Source organism: Ascaphus truei, chromosome 2 (genome assembly GCF_040206685.1).
Source record: "Ascaphus truei isolate aAscTru1 chromosome 2, aAscTru1.hap1, whole genome shotgun sequence".
Lineage (NCBI taxonomy): Eukaryota > Metazoa > Chordata > Amphibia > Anura > Ascaphidae > Ascaphus > Ascaphus truei.
The window spans coordinates 131,788,570-131,802,750 of record NC_134484.1 but is presented as its reverse complement, the minus strand read 5'-3'; positions in this window follow the sequence as shown (position 1 = coordinate 131,802,750).

The window sequence follows — 14,181 nt, the reverse complement described above, 5'->3', positions numbered from 1 at the left end:
TTTCTCACGCAACGCGCGCCCCCTCCTGCTTCCGTGCGGACGTGCCCGCACGCCACATGGACGCGAACACTACCTTAAGGCAGTCTGACGCCTCCGCACGGTCTGCAGTACCATGGCACCAGCCTTAGGAGTCCTTCACCTGTGGATTGAAGTGAGGGCGTGTGAATGTAGGGGACCAGGAACTCTTTCAGATAGTTCAGACCCTGGTTATGTATGGCTTTGAATGTCGGCAAGCATGGAGAGTTTCTCACTGGTTCTAAAGATCTTTAATCTGGACCATAGCCCTTTCAGTTCACTAGGTACTGGAGCTGTCCTCTATCTCTAGGAGTTGAGGATTTTTGCAACCACATAGTCATCTTCAACTTGTGGAGGGCTGGATGGAGGAGGATTATGTCCCGTGAAAACAGGTCCCAATTAATAATTTCAATAGAGAAACGTGAAAGTCTGGGTGGTTTTTTAGCGAGTCTGGAAGATGGAGATAGAAAGTCACCAGATTACGGTTGGATGATACCTAAAAACATCACGATAACAATATTAAGTAATTTATTGGAATAATGATATTTATCATGATAAATGGCCAATAGAAAACAAAAAATTATAAACTGTTCCAGGTCGTTACTTGTGAAATATAATTTTTATAAAAATGCATTTCATTCTTCATGTATATAAAAAAGCAAAATGTAATTTACGAATTAAACATTTGTAATTAAATGTATTTTACATAAATGAACTATAATTCCACTAAGCCCCCTTTTTTGTTGATCAACCCAATTTATCATTAATAAGCAAAACAAGTATAGGGTCTATTACAGGGTCAGACCACGCTCCAGCTGAGATAGACCTATGGATAAGGAGGTATTTCCAAGCCAGGGTGGAAATGGAGAATACATGAATCTCTACTAAAAGATCAAAAACGTGGTACAAAATATCTAAACCAGTATGATTGAATATTGTCAAAATAACAATTCCGGATCTACCTCCCAACAAATTGTATGGGAAGCCCATAATAGTGTGATTAGGGGAGAACACATTACATTAGCCACAAAAAAAAAATAAGCGCCAAAAGGGATACAAGAACTAATATAACAAATATAAATAGCAGAAACGTAATACAAACATAGCTGAGACAAAGATACCCACCTGACCCATATAAACCTTGGAGGTAAACTTAACACTCTCTTAGATACCAAAATATCACAAAAAAAAGCACTATGGTTAAACCAAAAATGTTACGAAAAGGGCGATAAAGCAGACAAAGCTCTAGCTAGAACAATAAAACAAAAATATGCAGCACACCTACAGCCTCAGAACCCAAGTATGAGACTAAGAAAATGAAAAGTGAGTTTCAATCTTTTTACACCAAACAAATCAACCTATAAATAAATACCCCTCAGGACCAACAAGCTTTTCACAACTTAATAACTCAATACCTAGACAAAATTACATTAAAGAAACTTCAGAGACAAGATATAACACAACTGGACAGGCCCATAGACAGGGAGGAGATTGAGAAAACTACTAAGGCACTACCTACCAGGAAAAGCCCGGGCCCTTATGGGTATACACATCAATATTATAAAACATTTAAGGAAATTCCGAAACCCCACATGAAAACTACGTTCAACTTAATGAAAGTCAACAGGCGAATGTAGGAAATAAATCCCACAATCAGTGCTCAAGAGCTAGTACGACGGGACGAAACGCGTCAGAGTGGATCTGACTATGTGAATGTTTGTTCGTTTTTTCATTAAATAAGCCATTTTTCAAGAAGCTGCGTTTGGCTACATACTTTGTCTGCAGTGCACCGCTTTTTGCTGTTGGATTTAATCAAAGTCAAAAATGTATTTCCAAAAAAAACCCTCAAAAGCACATATATCCATTTTATTTCCAAACCAGGAAAAGACTCCTTAAAGTGCTCTCGCTACAGGCCAATCTCATTATTAAATGGAGACCTGAACATTTTCTCCAAGATACTGGCAAATAGAGTCAACATATTTCTGCTACAATCAATTCACCTTGATCAGGTAGGGGTTATCCCCCACAGGGAAGCTAGGGACAATACCAGGGAAATAATAAATATAACACATATCATACAGAAAAATCAAATCCTAGCCTTTGTCTCAATAGAAGCAGAAAAAGCGCATGATAGACTAAATTGGACATTTATGTTCAAAGTGTTAAAAAGAAAGATCGGATTCAGTAACCAATTATTACACTGAATTAAAGAGCTTTATACCTCCTCCACGGCCAGGAATAAAATAAATATCATTCTTCCTGGTATTGCACAGGTTATTAAGAATTTATATTAGTGTTAGGGACCCCTGAAGAATGTGGTCTGCAGTGCAGTGGCTCAGGGGCTTACAACAATTTGGCCAAAATGTTAAACTAAAAGAGCATTTTATTTAATAGATATTTATACATATATATTTAGGCACTGTACCGTGTATGAGTTTCACTGGATGTGCACTGAGCTCTGTCTGTGTTTTATGTTCTATCTCTGGTTTTAAATATATATTGCCATGCTCAGTAGCACTCCTCTGTGACACTCATATGCTTATATATATGTTGTGGTTATTTTGGGGGTTCAATAGGAGCTTGTTAGGTGTCCAGTATGTTTTGCAATTCTTGTTCAGCTAGTCTTAGCTGATTGGAGGGTGGCAACCTCCTACCTAATTGAAGCTTACCCCCTCCCACATTTAAATGGTTAAAAGCTCACTCCATAGCATCTCCCACTCTCAGGGGAACTTGCTTGCTTGCAGTATGATTGTGACAAATCTAATACAGAGTGCTTTTCCTGGTAATGTACAGGTGAATAAAAGCTTCAATCAGACTTAGAACTTTGCAACTAATATTGACAGATTTATTATAAATCATTCTTCCTGGTATTGCACAGGTTATTAAGAATTTATATTAGTGTTAGGGACCCTTGAAACATGGTCTGCCGTGCAGTTGGCTCAAAGGCTTACAACAATTTGGCCAAAATGTTAAACTAAAAGACCATTTTATTTAATAGATATTTATACATATATACTTAGGCACTGTACCGTGTATGAGTTTCACTGGATGTGCACTGAGCTCTGTCTGTGTTTTATGTTCTGTCTCTAGTTTTAAATAAAATAAATATATCATTATCTGACCCATTTGAAATTAATAATGGAACAAGACTAGGATGCCCGCTGTCACCACCCTTATATGCACTGGCTCTGGAACTCCTAGCAGAATCCATACGAAATAACCCAGACATTAAAGGTATCCCTATAGAAGAACAGGACCATAAATTGGCATTGTATGCGTATGATGTACCTCTTACCCTCACTAACCCAAACATAACAATGCCAAATTTCATGAAAGAAATAGAACATTTCAGTAAATTATCTAATTTTAAAACTATAATAAATCAGAAGCGCTAAACATCTCTCTGATGGACAACCTTGTCCAACAAATGAAACAAAACTACCCTTTTAATTGTAAGCATCAATACAGTATGTCAAATATCTTGGCATACATAACACCTCTACCACAGGATTTGTATAAAAGTAAACTACCCAAGACTATTAAACAGGATCTAAGCATATGGACCAAATTGACCATCTCATGGATGGGAAGGATTGTCGTGATCAAAATGAACATATTGCCAAGAATTTTGTACGTGTTTCAAACCGTACCTATCGGCTTGCCTCCATCCTTATTTAAGACCCTACAAACCCAGATAAATACATTTATATGGTCACAGAAGTGACCAAATTACAGAACAAAATCCTGGCCCGTTTTGAGCAGGCAGGAGGTCTGGGTGTACCAAACTTTCAATTATATCACATAGCCACACTATTAACCAGCCTATTAGACTGGCACACAAAAGCTAAACATAAGTTATGGGTTCAAATCAAACAAACTCTTGTCAAACCAATTGATCGGGCAACATTCTAGTGGATGAACAAAACATATAGATTGGGCAAGCTGAAAGACCACCATTTGATATCAGACACAATAAAGGCATGGGACACTGCGCAAACCGCATAGTGAAGTATATCAAATTATATTGTTCCATAAAAAAGGTAAGTATTAGGCGTACATTAAGTAAACAGAACAAGCGCATTAAGTGCTAAAAGCACAGTGAGTTACCACTCAGCAACAGGCGTCAGGCAACCCTGGATATCGCAGCAACGGAGATTCATGAGGTCATCATCACGTCCTTGGTACAGGATCCTGCAGAAATCGAGTCGTTCCGGTAGAGCTGTCTCTTTTGGAGGAAGATTCCTCCCAGTAGTGTCGGCAAGCGTGCTCTCGTCGGACTTCCGTGTCGCATCCAAATGACGTCACAGCGAACGTGCAGTGAGTCCAGTACGTTTCAGAGTCCCGGTGCACCCAATCAATGTGGATAAAAAGTCGCAGCACCAACAATTCAATATGCCACCAAGCAGTATCGCACAAATAAAAAGGGCTAAAATTGGACAATAAAATCAACTAATCCTACGCGTACTTCATGATGAAGTAGCGTGAACTACGAAACGCGTGGGATAAGTTGATTTTATTGTCCACACTTTTCGAGGCAATCTTTCTCAACCTTAGCTCTACAGGTGACAATCTTTCAGCTATATACACACAACACTTATAGAACAAATGAACTCAGAGAAACCAAGCTACACCTTAAATTGAAAAAGAGAGCTAGGTGACAGGTTGACCATAGAAGAATGGTCCAAAATATGGAGTATATCCAGTAAATCCTCCACATTGGTAAAATTATTTAAAAAAACACATACAAAAGTCTATTTAGCTGGTACTATACAATACACGACACAGACCACATAAAATATTTCCAAATAAACCTGACGTGTGCCGGAGGGGTCGTGTACATAAGGGGACGATGTTACATATATGGTGGGATTGCCCTCTCATCAGACACTTATGGGACCAAGTCTTAAAAATTATCGAACTGATATGCTCGGTCAAACTACCCAGGGACCCCTGGTTTGTTCTATTAAAGAGAGATTTCATTCCCGGATACAAATGAAAGAAATCCTTGGTCTTGCATTGTTTTAAAGGTGCTAGAAGATATGGGAAATATATTCCATGGAAAAATGACCAAACATCGTACAAGATCAAATGGAAAGATTTGAGGATACATGGCATCCATGGCAAATCTATACCTCCAAAAACACAAAACTATGATCTGACAGGAGTATAACATAAGGGGCAGGAATAATATACAAGAATAATATATAAGCTGGTGCTTTAGGCATAACAGCCGCCATACCCGAAAGCCGTGAACATACTGAAATAAAAACAAAAACACCCTTGCATACTCCCCCGCTTTCATGTACCCCCCTCTTTTATTTTATATTATATGGTTATAAGTTACGGAATGGTTACCCTACGCAGTTAAAACTGTAGGTTTTCTTTATTTTTATTTTCTCCTCTAGAAATACTGTTGTACAAAATGTTACCTTCTGCTAGCATCTCAACATGCAATTCTTTTCACAAACATAGAATAACTACAGATGAAATGTTAATATATATATATATATATATATATATATATTAGAAAAAGAAGAGGAAAAGCGCCCGATCCTTGTGTAAAGTCCAATAACAAAGTTTTAATATCAATAACACGACAAATGCACACTCACAATTTGTCAATGCAAATTAAGCATTGTATGGGTAAGCCCAACGTGTAGCCTGATCGCCGTCTGCTTGCTCCGTCCCATCAGACCTCACTGCTGCTGGTGTCACCTGGTAGATCGTCCCTCCGGCAACCCGAAAATGCAGCCTGTGGTTCCTAGCAGGTTCAATCAGTATTGCGTAATGCGTGCGACTCAGGGAATGCCTTTCCCTTCCTGGCAACTGGCGTATGAGCTATTCCACCACCGTAGCTCAGTTAGACCACGTGACCCTACGCGTTTCTTCTGATACAACGGATTTCATCAGGTCCCCTGTGTGTGACAGTGTGTCTGAGTGACAGTGTGTATGTGTGAGTGACAGTGTGACAGTGTGTGTGTCTGAGAAAGAATGTGTGTCTGAGTGAGAGTGTGTGTGTGAGAGAGAGAGAGTGTTGGAACGGAGCTGTAAAGGGGGGGGGGGACAGCTGTGAAGGGGGGGGGCCACAGCTGTGAACGGGGGGAATGGAGCTGTGAATGGGGGGGTAGGGACAGAGTTGTGACCTGGGGGGGGGGCACCAGAGCTGTGAAGGGAGGGGGTAAATCTCAGCAAAGATATTCTGATACAGCATATACATAAAGTGATTGTGTTCCTGGAGTGGCACGTATGGATAATAAACTCCCATAAGAGTTACTTAATTCCATCTCCGTCCCTAACGTTCCTGGGAGTCATATTCCAAATAGAACAAGGAAGTGTCTATCTAACCCACAGCAGAATGAAGCAATTGGCAATACAAGCCACAAAGCTAAGAGGGTCAAGTCAGGTCTGGGCAAAAGACTGCATGACCTTGCTGGGGAAATTTGCTGCAAAGCTAAGCGTTATAGAGTGGGCCAGACTACACATAAGGCCTCTCCAGAGAAATTTGCTGGATCAATGGAGTAAAGATCCAAGATCCTTACACCAAGTAGTGTGTGTCTCTCCCTCAACAAAGCAGGATTTAAAAAAGGTGGGAGAATTGACAGAAACTAGAACATATTTTCTATCCAGGAAGAAACCTGGTTAACGGTAACCCCAGATACCAGCAAGTCTGCTTAGGGACCTTAGACAGGACTTCAGTGGCACAAGGAATTTTGCCAAAAACCTACTGTAATCTCTCAGAAAATATGCTACAGTTACAGTATAGGCGTTTTAATAATAATAAAAAAATGCAGGCAAATATATTACAGTTCATATGGAAGGAGCATTTAGGGTCACGATGAGAACCCATTTAATTTCTTTTTTAAGTGGATTTAAGACCAGTTCTAGGCATAAATATAAGGATAGAATACAACAACCGTACAACAGTAAAATACGTTGAGAGGCAAGGGGAAACCCAGAGGTGTAAAGCTTCTAGCTCTGGCAATATCAATTCCTTCTTTGGCTGAATGCAATTTCATATATTCTTTTAGCAGGTCACAGTCCCAGACCCCACAACACGACAGCCACAGTTCTAAGCCAAACCATCATCCAACCGGGAGAATGGAAACTGAACTTACAAGTATTCAAACAGCTCATACTTCGGTGGGGACAACCCCAAATAGATATGATGGCAACACATTAAAACAAGAAGTGGGAACATTTCTGCTCCCACCATCTCACCAGCTAGGTACTGTAGACGCTTTAAGTTCCCATGGATCTGATATGTATTTTCCTACTGATACCTCTTATGGCGGAGATCCCTAGGCCTGTATTACAGTAAACGCGCGACTCGATGAGAAATACCTGTCTTCCTATGACAGCGTATCTAGTGCCGACGCATTACAGTGCGCGCGCGGCCGCTGTGTGGAAATACAAAGAAAACGTCATGTGCGCGCAAGCGCTTACTATAATACAGCACTAAGAAAGATAAGAGACAAGGTAGTAGCAATAATACCTTTCTGGCCAAGGATGATATGTTTTCCCCATTTGGTGAGTATGGCACTACATCTACCTTGGCATCTACCACTGTCTCAGAAATATCTGAAACAAGGACCAGTACAACACCCAGAGCCAAAGAAATTGTCCCTAGCAGCATGGAGGTTAAACGGTAAGCGTTGAAGTAAAAGGGTTGTTCCGACAGAGCAATATCAACGCTAAGCCAGAAAATAGTCAACATCATCTATTTATCATTTTTCAGGAATGAGGTACGAATGAGCATTCACTGTTTCAATCCTTCCTATGTCACCCTGGTTGCATTACTACTGGCGGGGTTTAAGAAAATTCTTGTCCGCTTTATTAAGAAAAGATATAGCATCATTAGTGCTGAGATTTCTATAGGCAGTCAGGCAGCTGCAGGACAAAGCAGCCCTAAGACCTGTATTACTTTTTCTTCCAAAACTTGTGTCCTCATTTCACCTCAATAGAGAGATAACCCTATAAATCTGCTCAAATCCTGCGAATCCGAATGAGGTGAGACTACTTAACTCAGCTGTAGTAAACTGTTTGAAGGTAAATGTACTCAAATTAAAAAATACAGAAAATCATCGGATTATTTATAATCAGAAGGTCCTAGAAGAGAGCAGCAAGCCTCAAGGGCAACCATATCACTATGGGTTACTTCATGCATCAAACTTGCCTATAAACTTAAAGGCAAACGAGTCCCGTAGGGAATAAAGGCACAATCGACCAGGCCAGTTTCGATCTCATGGGCATCCAAAGCCCAAGCATCTTTCAAGCTAAATTTGTAAAAATGGTCCTCGTTCATACCTTTGTGAAATACTACAATCTGGACGTACAAGCCTCAGCTGAAGCAAGCTTTGGCAGGAGAATTCTGAAAGCGATTGTACAGTAGATTGAATGAACCATTAACAAAAAGTTGTGTATTCTTTTGCTCGTTTTCCCTCCCATTGTGTGAGCTCAGGTATATCCCCTATTAGTACCCACTGCCACGTGGGGAGCAGGAAAATTGAAAATGCATTCATTTTACCGTAATTTTATTTTCCTATACTCCACTAATGGCTGTAGATACATCATCCCCTCCCTGTAATTAACGTATATCAGTTATATTTTATAGCTATGGGAGAATCCAAAGACTGCCTCTGCAGGGAAGGGAGGGGTTTATATACCTGGTCCCGGCAGAAGTTTCCAGTCCTACCTTTGCTGAGGGAGTTATCCCAATTAGTATCCACTACCATTATTGGAGTACAGGAAAAGGAAATGCCGGTAAGATGAATCCATTGTCTATGTTTTTTTATTTTTATAATATATGCAGCTCTTGATTACCTTTATTGAAAACGAATTACCTAAGCTGCCGATCAATTCATTCTCCTTGTTCAATCAGCAAAGATCCTGCTTCCCAGGGTTCACTAAATGGCTGCCTTTCAGTTGCAATCCATCTTTCAGTCATCTATTGTTACAATTTGCAGCTCAAACTGCTGGGAATATTTGCAACAAATGATCACAAGCAGGAAAGTGTTGCAAAGATCTTGCACTGCTGGAGATGTGAGCTAAAACCTGCTATAGCAATCAAAGGATGCTCAGTATATTACAATTAATTAAAAATGGCATTGAGTTGAATTTAAAAAAAAGTAGTAAATATTATCTAATACTACAGAACAGATTTATTTTTTAAAAACTATAAATCATGTAGGATATTGCGTGGATTGCTCCTTTAATACCCAAGTGTCACTAGACATCTAAAAACAAAAATAAATACTGAATATTCTAACAATTCACATTGGTCACATTATGCAGTGGAAGTGTCCATGAATTACATATTGAAATATATCATGAAGCAGTTGGACAAGCTGTATATCTCCTCATCTATATCTCCTCTCCTTATCTATATCTCCTCTCCTCATCTATATCTCCTCAGATTCGGGTACAAACAGGATATAATCTTTCTGTATTTGCTTCACCTCAAAACACAACAGTAGAGGTTCCTCTCAAAAAAAAAAAAAAAAAAAAAGGAACACAAAACAACACTGCAGTTGTGTTAATAATGATGATCCGTCACTTCATGAGAGTAAGGGTAACCTGAGATCTGGCCCTAAGAATACAGAGTTACGGAAGCCATTCTGAAGATGGCCACTTCCGGTGACAGTAACAGTAACAAGCCTCAGTATCAACCTAGTGTATTGAGATAAGGGTACCTAGAGAAGAAGCAAATAGTACAAGCCCTGTGTATATATGTTAATGGAAATAGTGTGATAAATCTCTAAGGCCTTGGACATAGTGACTTCTCCCTTGCAGAGGCTGAGGGAAAGCGGGTGTTTTCCCTGGCCATACTAAACGGGCCGTGGAGGGCGTGCCTGGGGGCGTCACGGAGCTGGTTCACCCTCACGTGACCGGCCTGTCGCACCAAGAAATCAGATTGAACTGATTTCTTGCGCAACGCGTGCCCCCTCCCGCTTTCGCGCAGACGCGCCTGAACGCCGCATGGACGCGAAAACTGCCTTAAGGCAGTCTCTTTGCACAGTCTGCGGCACCATGCCCGAGGCCTTTAGAATGAAGAGCATGGTCAACGGCAGTTAATAAAGCTCCTGTGTTTGTACTACAAAAGTTCCTGGCGCCCATCCTTATTCCACCCGTATACAGACCCAGCCTGTGCGAAGCCTGCACCCTGAACAAGGTAATGCACCCTGAGTAATCATAACATAGACACTGATGTAACCTCCCTAAGGCCCTGGCAGGGAGGGTTACATTTAGGAGAGCATACATTTAAAACTCTTTTTGTGGCTTATGAGGTAACCCTTTTTTCCTACCCTTGAATCTACAACTTTTACTTTTTGTCTCGCTCCTTCCATGTTCCACAACTTTTTTTCCCTTTAACTGTTCTTGTTCGTTCTTTCTGCACGCTCCTTTGGCTCTGTTTATCATCCCACTGTACTTGCTTCTCTCGCTCACTTCACCTTATCTGTTCGGCTCCTGCTGTTCTTATTAATAGTAATTAAATAGAGTGCAATGCAACACAGCCCCCTGGTGGTAACATTAAATCATAGCTACGTGACCTTATACACATTCACACAAACATGTAACGATCGATTACTGTGACCCTCTCCTACAACTACAGTATATATTACTTTTCAATTATTGCATAAATATGTATGCCATGTTTAATGTTGACCCTCAATCAGATGGATTAGAGCAGGGCCAGCCAATCTGTGTCCCGCGACGGCATTTGCAATGGCCCGCGTGATGAAGGGGCAAAGAAAAGAAAAATCGACAAATCAATTCCGTCAAATTTAAAAAAAAACCTGACAGGAAACAGGAATATTATTATACATTTTGAACATGGACACAATTTTATCAGAGGTAAGACAGCACCGCAACGCAATCAAAATAAGTAGTTGGTGTCATGGAAACCATAGGGAACTCCTTGTCCCTCAATAATAACTCATATATCTGTAATGGTTTCCAGCACTCAAATAGAGAAATAAACCTCGGAGGAATATAAAGTTTAAAAAAAAGTAGCAAAACAGTATAGAAAATTATATTTTACTTATCACATACATATGCTGATATATACAATATAACAATCAAATACATGCACAGATTGTCCGCAAGTGTAAGGCAAGAAGAAGACCAATACTTATCCAGCAATCACTTTGATTGGGTAAGCACCAGAATCACTGGCAAGCTGGCAGTATGCATCCTAAGAAAGCTGCTAGTAACCTCGTATGGGGGTAAATCGGTGAAGATGCCTGTTTTAGAGCAGAAGTGTAATGCACAAAAATCAACACAAAAAATATTTTCAAAAAGGGGAATGAAAAAGATCAACTATAAAGGGCACGTTTTATGAAGAATCAGCCAGGTGTGCAATGTTTTCAGTCCTTGAGGAAGGGGGAGGGCGGTTAAGAGTCCCAGGGGGGAGGGTGGGAAAGGAGAGGGGGGAGTTAAGCGTACCAGGGGGGGAGGGGGGTGGGAAAGGAAGTTAAGCGTACCAGGGAGGAAGGGGGCCCTCATACTTCATCCCAAGCCTGGCTCTACAGCCCCCTTCTACATTACTGTTGGTAGCACTATAATGTACCCAGTATCACAAGCATGCTGCCCAGGGATCAAACTTAAAAGTTTGTAGGACCAAGTCCTGAGTCTAGTGCGTCGGAAAAACTTTCCGAGGTATATACTATGCATTTATAGCGACTATTAATAAAATATAGTAGTCATGGGAACAATATGCAGATGAATATAAGTTGAAGTAGAGCCAAGCCCATGGTGTGTGGATAGCACATGGCAGTCAGTTTGTGTGTGGAGAAAGGGGGACACGGGGAGGCTGTGTTTGTCCTGACTGACTCTTCCCCCGTCACACCCCTCCCCTCCCCCGTGCGGAGCTGCTGATTGGGAGGGGTGGGGGGTGCTACCCGATCGCAGGTCCCCGGCCTGGCCTCACCGCTGGCTTCTTGAGAACTTTGAAAGACAGGCTTTAGGAGAGATATATGAAAAACCCAAAGGTATCCTCATAGATGAGGGAAGTTGAAGGCGATACGCAACCGGATTAATCTTCTCCAGAATAGTGTATGGACCCAAAAATCTTGGAGCCAATTTGAGAGTGGGTATCTTGAGCCTGATGTTCCTCGAGGAAAGCCACACTCTGTCTCCTGGTTTGAAGTCCGGTGCTTTGCGACGATGACGATACGCCTGGGATTTTGTCTGCGAGTCGCCTCTCCAGAAGTCCAGAATTCTCCTCCAGGATTCTTGCAAAGACTTGATTCTGTTGTCAGTCACTGGGATCCCGGAAGAAGAGGAAGTGATAGGAAGCTGGACAGGATGAAATCCGTAGTTAAAGAATGGGGATTCTTGTGTTGACTCATTTCTTAGAGAGTTGTGGGCGAATTCTGCCCAGGGAAGAAGATTCACCCAGTTGTCTTTGACGTCGGAAATGAAGCACCGTAAGTACTGTTCCAAGGTTTGATTTGTCCTCTCGGTTTGACCGTTGGTCTGAGGGTGGTACCCGGATGAAAAATTTAAGGAGATGCCCATTCTCTGGGAAAAAGATCACCAAAACTTGTAAACGAAATGTGAACCTCGATCGGAGACTATGTTCGAGGGTAATCCATGGATGCGAAAGATTTCTTTGGTAAAAATATCTGCCGAATTGGGAATGCCTTTTAAAGGGATGAAATGAGATTGTTTAGAAGAACGATCGACTACAACGAGGATGGTGTTCATTCCCTTGCAGGGAGGTAATTCAACAATAAAGTCCATGGACAAGTGACTCCAAGGGCGGTCTGGTATGGGCATAGGGTGTAAGAGTCCAGGTGGTTTGTTGCGAGAGCTCTTGTTGCGGGCGCATGTAAAACAAGACTTGACAAATAGTTTTGTGTCTTTTTGCATAGTAGGCCACCAAAAAGTTTGTTTAATGAGATCGGTAGTTCTTCGGGTACCAGGATGACCGGCTGATTTAGATGAATGGCTCCATTCCCAAATTTTCTTGCGAAAACATGGTGCCGCATACAAACAATCGTCCGGGACCTCTAGACCTTCCGGAATGTGAGATTGGTAAGCCAAAATGTCATCCAGGATATCGAAAGAGTTGGTGGACAGGATGTACTTAGATGGGAGGATAGTTTCACATTGGCCCTGTGTTTTGTCTTCGGCTGTGAACTGGCGAGATAAGGCGTCAACTTTCAAATTATTTGACCCCAGAATAAAAGAGATGATGTTGTTAAATCGTGAAAAAAAAGTGACCAGCAAGCCTGACGAGCTCCAAGACGACGGGCGCTCTCAATATACAGCAAGTTCTTATGGTCTGTGAGGATGGTGATTGGATGTTCCGTACCTTTCCTGGAGGTGCCTCCATTCCTGAAGAGTGAGTTTAATAGCTAATAACTCCCGATTACCAACGTCATAGTTCTGTTGACGAAAATCTTTTTGAAAAAAAAAAAGCACAAGGATGTACCTTGGTCTGTGGTGACTGTCTCTGAGATAATATAGCGCCGGCCCCTACATCAGATTCATCAACTTCCAAGATGAAAGGTAGTTTGGGGTCAGGATGAATTAGGATTGGTGCAGAGACGAAAGTTCTCTTGAGAAGATGAAAAGCCTGGACTGCTGCGGGAGGCCAGGAAGCAGCATCTGCCCCTTTCTTGGTTAAGGCTGTGATCGGGGATACTGTGGTAGAAAAGTCTCGAATGAATCTGCGATAGTAGTTCGCAAATCCTAAGAAACGCTGGACTGCTTTGAGAAAAGTAGGTTGTGGCCAGTGCAGAACTGCCTTAAGCTTGGCAGGATCCATAGCAAAACCAGAGTTCGAGATAATGTATCCTAGGAATGTCATGTAAGTCTGGTGGAGCTTGCATTTCTCTAATTTGGCGTAAAGGGGATTTTCACAAAGACGAGATATGATGAGATAGTGTGCTTGATATGTTCAGGTAGGGACTTAGAGAAGATTAGAATGTCATCAAGGTAGACGATGACAAAGAGGTTCAGGAGATCCCGGAATATCTCATTAACGAATTCTTGAAAAACAGCCGAGGCATTACATACACCAAAGGGCATGACTAAATACTAGTAATGACCGTCTCGGGTATTGAAGGCTGTCTTCCACTCGTCGCCCTACCTTATCCGTACCAGATTATATGCACCACGCAGATCTACTGTAGCTTAGAAAAGATAGTGGCTCCTTGGAGG